The following is a 9,374-nucleotide window of genomic DNA, read 5'->3' on the forward strand; positions in this document are numbered from 1 at the left end:
GACTAAGTGACTTTAATAAAGGTACCCCTAGAAGCCTATGTGGCCCCCCCTATATATGTAGAGAAGGAAGGAAAGGCGGAACAAGAGAAAGCTTAAACAATAAGACCTTCCACCCCCAATGCTTGTTATCTATTTCGATGCCACAGAGGAGAAATATAGATAAAGTGAAAAAAAGTGAAAAAAATGAGGGCGGCAATACCTCACGGACGTAACCCCCACGAGGTGTAAGCGGACAGGTACTCGTCCGTTACCTCACTTTATCATCATTGGTTACTGCCGTCCCCAGTGAAAAACACAAAAGTGACACAACAGGTATGGCGTTTGTCTCTAATGCCTATTGTGGAAAAAACTAATAACTTAACTATGTGAGTGTGCAACCAAAAACAATGAGTGTCGACCCTAAGACTAGGGAAGGTGAGTCTGATCAGGACCCAACTATTCCCAATTTAAAACCGGGTAGCCCACACTGGCTAACGATACTTTTTATTCAAGCTGTGTGGCTATCCCCTTAAAAAACCAACATGTTTCGTTGCCTGTATGGATTGGCGGCAACTTCATCAGGGCTAGGGTCGACTAGCCTCTTAACTTTGTTAATGCTGGCCAATATGGTTTGTCAGCACCGTAAGGGTGTCCCTCTTACTGCGTACCTCACCCCCACTGATTTCAGTGGTCAGCGTTATCTCAGACACGTCTGGATAGCATAACCGCAACCTGCGGATTCTTATCTCTCGTCAGGGTTGCGTTGCGTCTTAAAATCAGCCTTCATGATGAAGCTTGAATAAAAAGTATCGTTAGCCAGTGTGGGCTACCCGGTTTTAAATTGGGAATAGTTGGGTCCTGATCAGACTCACCTTCCCTAGTCTTAGGGTCGACACTCATTGTTTTTGGTTGCACACTCACATAGTTAAGTTATTAGTTTTTTCCACAATAGGCATTAGAGACAAACGCCATACCTGTTGTGTCACTTTTGTGTTTTTCACTGGGGACGGCAGTAACCAATGATGATAAAGTGAGGTAACGGACGAGTACCTGTCCGCTTACACCTCGTGGGGGTTACGTCCGTGAGGTATTGCCGCCCTCATTTTTTTCACTTTTTTTCACTTTATCTATATTTCTCCTCTGTGGCATCGAAATAGATAACAAGCATTGGGGGTGGAAGGTCTTATTGTTTAAGCTTTCTCTTGTTCCGCCTTTCCTTCCTTCTCTACATATATAGGGGGGGCCACATAGGCTTCTAGGGGTACCTTTATTAAAGTCACTTAGTCCACAAGTATTGGCTGAGCTCGAGACCATAGAATTGTTTACATTACTATTTTTAGTATTATTAGCTACAGGATATCGTACTGTACCTATAGCTTACAAGTAGAATAGAAAACATCTATCAGTCTTCGCGCTTAGAAAAGTAGAAATCCAGTTTGACGCCAGAGACAGGTCCTTTGTTGTGCATTTGTTATTGAGTGGGGGGCGACCTGTCTCTGAGACCCCCTTAGCTCCTTTGTGTAAATGACAGACTAAGTGAGGGCAGCAACATGTGTAGGCATTGTGACACCCCAGATGGGGTACGCAAAGCCAAGCCACAATGCCGGTACTGTATCACTTTATCTACCTACATTTATGTTGATTGTCAATGATCAGCACATTTGCATGACGCAACTCATAATCCCAAATTAGGGTAAGCAGGCCCATGTGTCCAATATTAGTTCAGGACATCTTCAGGAGTGTGAACCTTTGTCCTGTATGATATGGTATCTGTCATATTGTGACTACTGACACATTTTGTGCACTCACACAGATGGCACGGACTCCGTTTTCCTGGTTCAAGTAGGGGATGTCTATGTAGTTACAACATACTGTCCATATATTCATCTCGAATGCTGGTATTGGTCTGGTTAGGGACATATGATTGTGTTACAATGTCAGACTATTTATCACAGACACCACTTACATGCACTGCATATGCTATTTTTTCCATTATTACCTTAGACAACATGACAACTGATGAGACACGTACTTATGAGATGCTTCATGATCATTACCGCCATGTGAGGAATATCTGCAAGGCATATTGAAAGATGCACAAGTACCTGCGTTGGCACCATGGTGCAAGGGTATCTGCATTGGCACAAGGCTGCCAAACCGTTGCAAGGGCAGGGGGAAAGGACAGGAATGCAACTTATTGGATAAATACAGTGCGTTCCTACCCTTTAACTTTGGCATAGGGCAGTGCAGAAAGGTGACTTCCTACACTGCCCTTTGCTAAATCTCGAATAATGGGGGTCTCATGTTCTACACTCCACTACAAGTCCCAGAATAAAAAGGATAGCAAGGACTGGTGGTTCACATCACACATAGATTGGACATACTTGATGGAGGTGGACTGGGCTGTACAACATGTGATTGTGCAGTATGACTTACAGTTATGCAATGTATGAATTAACAAGTGCACAGTGCAGTGCAGGAAGTTAGGTAGCAGTGCTGCACAGCATAACATTTTTCCCATATTATCCAGAGTAGCCACTTATCGTGTAGATCTCCCTGGTCCTCTAACACAGCACTATTCGGTCCGGCAACTCCTGCCACCAACTCTGCTGGTATGACAGACTCCTCCAAGGGGTCCAGCTCCGCCTGCTCTTCAGGTCCTCCTCCTCCGGTGTGCATGGCTGGCTTCAGGGTGTTGGCCATTTTCTCCTAGGTCCTGAGGTTATAGTCATGCCAGTGCTTCTTGCACTCTGGCACTGTCCTTTAAGTTTGCTCTACATCGTTAATCTTCTCCACTATGGACTGCCTAATGCCTTCTTTCTTCCCTAATGGCAATTTTGAGGTGACAAAGAGCCGATGTTCATGCATCGTCACCTCTGTTACTAAAATGTAATTCTCCTCACTAAAATTACTCTTCCCTTGAGGTTCTGGTTGGACAGCCTGACTGGTGTTAGGGGTTACCCTGACTGCTGCTTCCTGCTTTATGTCACCTTTGTGAGGTTTTGGAAATCTTTTTGCCCAATGCGTCACTTTTTAAGGTGCTTTGGACGCATGGCGCACTCCAATGTGGCGCAAAGCTGGTTTGCGATACATAAGAGCTGCTTTACGACCCGCAAAGCAGCCTAGCAAGACTTTGGCTGCACATGCATCACTTTTCCCTGCGGCATCCGTACCACTATGCATCACATTTTTGAACGCACCATAGGCCCTGAGGACATAAATATGCCGCACCCATGACGTTTAGAACTGTTGCACCACAGCGCCAAGTATTCTGATGCACTGCTGCCTCGCAGTGGTGATGTGTCAGTGCTCATAAATGAGGGCCTTGTTTACATCCAAGAAATATGATGGAGTGAAATTGAAGGCATTGCCATTTACACACACTTCATGAGCTTGGGCATCAAAGAATGTTCACTTAAAGGCTTATTCCCAATTGGTTGATGACCAGTGCAAATAACAGATCTGTACAAGTTGACAGTCTTATTAGCCAGACTTAATCTACCCAGTTCTGCCAGAAAGTCTCCCATGTGCACTATATCAGTTCCCACAGGATCAAAACCCTGTTCAGCGCACAAACCAGACCAACTGTTCCAAGCTGATTGACATCTCTTTCTGGTAGCAAAAGCCCATCTATGGTGGATCTAGAAAGAAGTTTCTGTTTAAAATCGTAGGTGCGCCCATTGTTGCTAGATGTTTTCCAAAGCATCAAATAAAGTTTTTTTTGACAGAGTTAATTCATTACCTTGTTCCCGTGAGTTCTACAGTAAGTGAGGAAGAGAGGAAATCTGGACCAGAAGAGCTTCTACAGTAATTGAGGAAGAGCTATTGGCCGAATACACAATACTGGAAACCAAACTTGTGCACGTCATGTAGGTGTGATCAAGGGACGGTCTGCTAGTTGCCTCTTGACCTGTGAAGCGACTCAAATAATCATTAAAAATGAGGCAAATGCATACTGCAGATTGCCTGATCCTGAAGAAATGCATCTGAACTAGGCTTCTGGGTCCCGATGACAGCTGCTGAACATTGGTAGCTGAATATTCAACCTGGATACAAATAGGTTTATCTTTCATGGTCGTAAGGCTCTGAAAGGTCTTTGGGTTCAGTCTTCAGAGCCTGGGGTGCGCCGGAAATCTGGAGTTCTACTTGGCCACTAGTTTCTCCTTCCCCAGAAAGCATTCTGCTATCTTCCTGTCGAGGCAGTAGTTGCAAAGGTATTTGACAAACTGTATTAACAGTTTGGAACATGTACTTCCCAGCCTGTTTATGTACATGGCTGCCAGAATATTGCCTGTCTTTAAGTGGACACAGCTGTTCCTATTCTACTTGGTCATGCATCTGACTGTGCACAACCGTTAACAACTCTAGATGGTTGACGTTGAAAGTTCATTTAATCTTCAAACCATTTCCCTTCGGTGGAGAGGCATAAAGCTCCATAGCCTGATTTGCTGACATCCGATTCTATGATCAGATTTGGGAAAGCTCTGAAAATTGACTTGTCATTCCAGTGGGTTAATCACTAGAAGAATTTCTGTTTGGCATCCATATACAGGGTACCAGGTTTGCATATGACAGACCTCTCCTGAGGTGCAACATTTTCAGTTGCTGGAAGGCTCTCTAATGCAGAGATCTTGCTCCATTGCTGATACAGGTCTATGACTCGAACAAGTATCCATAGGCAAATATAGTTCTGAGACCCAGTCTTTCACAGTTCTCACTGATACACTTCACTTTTACCACTGGCACTTGGAGGGATGTTGAAACAGTCTATTTTCTCAAGCTCACTGTTAGAAGGTGACCTCAGAGGAGCCCGGAGGGGGCCCTGACTATTCTGAGACCAACCCTCGAGGTATCGTCGCCGGGCACTGGCGGGAGACTCCTCAGGGGAGGAATCTCGTATCTAGGATCGTACACTCGGCACCACAAGACAAAGAGACACCACACCGGGAGTTCTTAAGAATAAATCTTTATCAGATCGGAGGTGTAGGATCTTTATGATCATCAAGGCAAATATATACAAGAGGAGCGCGGGCTCACAGAGTCTTCGAGGGGGGGTAGGAGGTAGCGGGACAGTCTTTGGGGGATATGGATCAAATGCAGGAGCGTACCCGGCGCACAGCTCACAATCCTCGAGCTGGGGGATACGCTTGTCGTCGTGGGGTCCGGCGGGACCAAGAGAGTCTGTGGGAGCCGCGAGTCACTCAGCAGGGCTCAAGTACAAGTTCGGAGGTCTTACGATCTTCAGGGAGCCGTGAGTCACTCAGCAGGGCTCAAGCACAAGTTCGGAGGTCTTACGATCTTCAGGGAGCCGCGAGTCACTCAGCAGGGCTCAAGCACAAGTTCGGAGGTCTTACGATCTTCAGGGAGCCGCGAGTCACTCAGCAGGGCTCAAGCACAAGTTCGGAGGTCTTACGATCTTCAGGGAGCCGCGAGTCACTCAGCAGGGCTCAGGTGTTTCCAAAGGCGAATCTGCCGGACAGTCCCAAAGCACCCCTTGTTATAGGGCGACCCCTCTTTGATGTCCGGAGTCTGTGTAGGCAGGGGTCTTGTCACCTGGGGGTTGCTTGTCGGGGTTTTCCTGCCATTGCCTTTTGATCCTTTCAGGGCCGGATTGGGAGGAGTCCCAGACACCCAGCAGGCGTGGAGCCAGCCCTCGGGGAGGCCAGCGGGCCGATCGAAACCCACCTTCCCAGGGAAGCGCAGAGGTGTGATAGAAACTGTTCCTCCCTCTTTCATCCCAAGGGGAGCGCAATGTCCTCCAGCCGGAGTGGCGCCGCTAGGCCAGGGTCGCGCTGGGGCCGGGCGGCCATCTTGGTGCATGAAGTGGGCACGCGGGCCCGGTGTGGCCGAAAGGAGGAAGGCCACGGACGGGAAAGTCTGGGTCGGGTGTGTGTGTTCTGGTGGGAAGGATCGGCTAGGTCGTGGGTTCGGGGGCTGTGTGAGGTGCAGGGGTCAGGTATGGCTATGTCACGAGGGCCGGGTCTAACACGCGTCCCCCCCAGCTGAAAGCCGGAGAGAACTACCCATCCTCTTGGGGGTTCTCTTCGCTGAAGCGGAAGAACCGGGAGAGGCCATCGGCGTTGGCGTGGTCAGACCCAGGGCGATGTTCCACGGTGAAATCCATCCCCTGGAGGGAGATTGACCACCGCAGTAGCTTGGGGTTTTCTCCTCGCATCTGCATGAGCCATCGCAAGGGGCGATGGTCGGTTTGGACCTTGAAATGGGTGCCGAACAGGTAAGGGCGTAACTTCTTGAGGGCCCAGACTACGGCGAACGCCTCGCGCTCGATGGTGCTCCATTTTTGTTCTCTGGGCAACAGCCTTCGGCTGAGGAAGGCCACGGGCTGGTCTAGGCCTTGGTCATTCACCTGGGACAGGACGGCCCCAATTCCATGCTCGGAGGCGTCCGTTTGGACCACAAACTCCTTGGAGTAGTCGGGGGCCTGGAGGACGGGGGCAGTGCACATGGCCGCTTTCAGGGCCTCGAACGCCTCTTGGCAGGCAGGGGTCCACTGCACTTTCTTGGGCTGTTTCTTAGACGTGAGTCCCGTGAGGGGACCGACCAGGCTGCCGTAATTCCGGATGAATCTCCGATAGTAGCCCGTGAGGCCCAGAAAGGCTCGGACCTCCGTTTGGGTAGTGGGGGGTTCCCAGGCTAGGATGGCGTCGATTTTGGGCTGTAGAGGGGCGACCCGACCGCTTCCGACCTGGTGCCCCAGGTCGGTTACCAACCCTTGCCCAATCTGGCACTTGCTGGCTTTCACGGTGAGGCCTGCCTGGAGGTTAGCACCCTCCGGAGGTGCTGGAGGTGCTCACTCCATTCGGAACTAAAAACTGCAATATCGTCGAGATATGCAGCGCTGAATTTTTCCAGCCCGGCCAGGACTCTATTTACCAGTCGCTGGAAGGTGGCCGGGGCATTTTTCATCCCGAAGGGCATCACGCGAAAGCGATAGTGCCCATCCGGGGTGGAGAAGGCGGTCCGCTCCTTGGCTCCTTCTGAGCGCAATTTGCCAGTAGCCGCAGGTGAGATCGAAGGTGCTGAGGAACCGAGCAGCCCGAGTCGGTCAATGAGCTCGTCGGCTATGGGAATGGGGTGGGCATCGGCTCGGGTGACTTCATTGAGTCCTCGGTAGTCCACGCAGAAGCGGAGCTCTGGGGCGATACCGGGGGCAGCTGCTTTCGGAACCAGGACCACGGGGCTGGCCCAGGGACTGTCTGAGGGCTCGATCACTCCCAAGGTCAACCTCTTCGAGACCTCGGCCTGAATGCAGGACCGGACTCGATCAGGGACTCTGTAGGCTCGGTGTTTCACCGGTGGGCTGTCTCCGGTGTCCACATCATGGACACACCAGTCGGTGACTTTGGGGACCAGGGAGAAGAGATCGGAAAACTGCCCTAGGAGCTGGCGGCAATCCTCACGTTGCTGGGAAGTGAGGGATGGGGAGAGGTTCACTCCCTCTACGGAGCCGTCCTTCTCTTTGGTGCACAGGAGATCCGGGAGAGGATCCGACTCCTCCTCGGACCCGTCATCAGTGGCCAGTAGGAGGCTCAGCTCCGTCCGCACAAAGTGGGGCTTGAGGCGGTTCACGTGGAGGACCCGGAGGGGGTCCCGTGGTGACTGGACGTCCACCAAGTACGTGACCTGGCTCTTCCGCTCAACCACTTTGAAGGGCCCGGTCCATTTATCCTGGAGGGCGCAGGGTTTCACGGGGGCCATGACCCATACCTGTTGGCCCGGCTGAAACCCGACCAGAGTGGCATTCTGGTCGTACCAGCGCTTCATCTCCTCCTGGCTCGCCTCCAGGTTGGCCTCGGCCATCTCTCTGAACTTCCTAGTCTGGTTTCGGAGGGTCAGGACGTATCGGAACACATCTCGGGGGGGGCCTCAGGGCGCCGCCTCCCACCCTTCCTTGACCAGGCTGAGGGGCCCCCTGACGGGGTTCCCGTAGAGCAACTCAAAAGGGCTGAACCCCAAGGATTTCTGGGGAACTTCTCGGTAGGCGAATAGGAAGCAGGGGAGCAGGACGTCCCACTTACGCCGGAGGGGCTCTTCCAAGCCCGCGATCATCCCCTTCAGAGTCCGGTTAAACCGCTCTACCAGGCCGTTCCCTTGGGGGTGGTACGGGGTGGTGAATTTATAGGACACCCTGCATTGTTGCCACAAGGACGTCATGTATCTGGAGATGAAGTTGGTACCGCGATCGCTCACGACCTCGCGGGGAAAACCCATGGCTTCAGGGTATCGGGTGGCATGATCCACCAGGACGAGGATAAAACGGTGTCCTTGGGAGGTTGGGGGGTCCAGCGGCCCCACGATGTCGATCCCGACCCGCTCAAAAGGGGTACTGACGACAGGGAAGGGTTGGAGGGGAGCCTTGCGCTTTGCTCCGCTCTTCCCACTGGCCTGGCACGTGGGACAGGACTTGCAGTGGGCTTCTACATCGGCTTTCATTCTGGGCCAGTAGAAGTGAGTCACGAGGCGACTGTAGGTTTTATCCTGGCCCAAGTGGCCTGCGAGGGGAACGTCGTGGGCCAAGCCCAGGAGGAGGTTTCGGAAGCGTAGGGGTACCACCAGCACCCGGCCGGATCCTAGCTCCACCGACTTCTGCTCGCTGTACAAAAGGTTATCCTCCCAGTACACCCGGTGCGTCCCAGTCTGGTCGCCCGCGGCCTGGGCCTCTGCCTGTTGCCGGGGCCCGACCAGGGAAGGACAGGTAGCCTGCTCACGGCAGAACTCCTCTCGGGAGGGGCCCCCCTCGTGGCGCCACTGGGCCAGTTCGGGCAGATCGCTTAACTCGGTGACCTGGGCGGAGTCGGAAAGTGGGGGTTCGTCACTGGCGATCGACCCTTCTTGTGGAGGGATGTGGGGACCCTCGGCGGGGACCATCCTATCTTCCGTGGTCGGGGCGTCGTCGACTTCCCCCAGAGGGGTCAGTCGGGCCGCCATGGATCGGGTGGTGGCGCACACCCACTCCGGGAGGCCCATCATCCCTAGGTGGGTCTTGCGCTTGACTTGTTTCCAGGGGGAACTTTCCAGGTCGTTCCCCAGGAGACAGTCGACTGGCTGGGAGGTCCTCACTTTGACTTTCAGTTTACCGACCACCCCTCCCCACTCAAAAGGCACCAGGGCTACTTTACACAGACTTTCCGTGTTGTCTGCTGAAACGACCGGGCAAAAGACGTTGGGGAGGATCTGGTCTTCGTGGACTAAATGACGGAGGACACCGGTGATGCTGGCCCCGGTGTCACGGAGGGCCTCTACTTGGTGGCCATTGATCGTTACGAGCTGCCCATATTTCTTCGTGTTGGAGGGCAGGAGGCTTCCAGGGACCATTTCTCTATCTCCTAAGGATACTAGGGCCATGGCTGCGGGTTTCCACTCTACGGTCTCCT

This window comes from Triturus cristatus, chromosome 3_1 (genome assembly GCF_964204655.1).
Source record: "Triturus cristatus chromosome 3_1, aTriCri1.1, whole genome shotgun sequence".
Taxonomy (NCBI): domain Eukaryota; kingdom Metazoa; phylum Chordata; class Amphibia; order Caudata; family Salamandridae; genus Triturus; species Triturus cristatus.